Source organism: Tamandua tetradactyla, chromosome 17 (assembly GCF_023851605.1).
Source record: "Tamandua tetradactyla isolate mTamTet1 chromosome 17, mTamTet1.pri, whole genome shotgun sequence".
In the NCBI taxonomy this organism is placed as follows: domain Eukaryota; kingdom Metazoa; phylum Chordata; class Mammalia; order Pilosa; family Myrmecophagidae; genus Tamandua; species Tamandua tetradactyla.
In genome coordinates, this window is record NC_135343.1 from 65,545,366 (window position 1) to 65,547,109 (window position 1,744).

The following is a 1,744-nucleotide window of genomic DNA, read 5'->3' on the forward strand; positions in this document are numbered from 1 at the left end:
TCTAGGTTCTTGTTAATCAAAAGCATGCATGTGCATGTGTCTTGTGCAATTTTCACTATCATATTTTATAATAAAAATTTAAATATTAAGTACATATTTATCACATGTATAACTTTGCACATTTCTTGTTACATTTGAAAAATAAGATCCTCAAAGTACCCAGTACTGTATTTGATAGAATATTTGATAAATTAATATTTGTTGAATAGTTAATACGTAAAAAATAACTGTAGAGAGGAAAGTTTTAATTCTACCAATATTCATGTCAGTTGAAAGGACAGTTTTATCTTGCTCTAATTTATTTATATTTACAGTTCAAACTTCTCTTTTGAAGCTTAACATCTTGAATGTTCTATGGCACTTCTAACTCAGTGTCTCTGGAACCTATCCCATGATCTTTAAACCTACACACAGGCCAGCCCCACCCAATGCCAACCAAGGGAAGGAGCAGCACACAACCTGTTGTCTAAGTCAGAATCAGTGGAGTCATAATCGGCAACACTCTTTACCTCAGCACTCACATCCACCTCCTATCAATCTTACAACTGCATATTCCCCAACACATCCACTTCTTCCTGACTCCACTGCCATGGCTTTAGACCAAGCCACCAACATCTCTCTCCTGGATTCCTGAAATAGCCTCCTGACTGGTGTTCTAACATCTTTTCTTTATTCTTTTTTTTTTTTAAGTTAATGCCACTAAAACTAAAGTGATCTTTCAAAAGGCATATTTGGTCATGCCGTCTGTCTACTTAAAAACCTACAAAATGTTTCCACTGCGTTAAGGTAAGTACACATAACATACATAGCTACATGCTGTTGGCCTCATATGTACACATCTTACAAAAAATCTGCATTTTCTGACATTCTTTAATCATATCTGTTGCCCCTTAAACTTAAACTCTGAGAGACAGGCTCAAGTCTTTAATTGGTCGTTACCATTATTATAAAGCAAATACCCAGAAGTATACTTAGCATATAATAGATTCTAAATTAGCATTTATTTAATAAATACAAAGTAAAAGAGAAATCAATATAGAAAAGCAAATTCATTCACAAATATAATACTGAAGTAGAATAATCGATTGTTTAATGCAGCTATATAAACATTATACCTTCAATGGAAGTGAAATAACTGCCCTGGGGAAAGAACCTGATGGACATCTAGTGCCATCAAATAGGAGAGCCGTGTTTCATTGTTGACAAAGACTATTTTCCATCTCTTGACCAAGCTGCCAGCCTCACTCCTTCACGCCTCTTTCTCACTGCCTCCCTCTTCCTTGTCACCTTGAAACCAGGTGTGGGGGAAGAAGAAATGAAGTGCAGGGGAATAAGGAGAAAGCAATGATACACTCAACCCTAACTGTTCTAAATACCAATGTTCTGGGAAGCGCTACTCATGTTTCCCCTCTGAGATACTTCTAATGTGGCCCAGTCAACTCAAAGCTGAACTGATGGGCAAAACCAGACATGTGAAGGACAAGACAGATGTTTGTGCCTTTCTAGGCCTGGGAGGTCCAACAGGGCCTGGCAGCTAACTTGGCACACAAGGACAAACCCAGCCAAGATGAGTCAAGTCTGCCCAGGTCAATAGAACTTACCAATAAACAAAACCACTTTGAACTGCTTTTCATTTTAAGCACTGAGATTTGGGGTGGTTGTCAATGTGACAATTGTGGATACATCATTTTTTTTAAATAGTCACTTTTACTACAACAAAGCATTTCTCTTCACCTTTATTTTT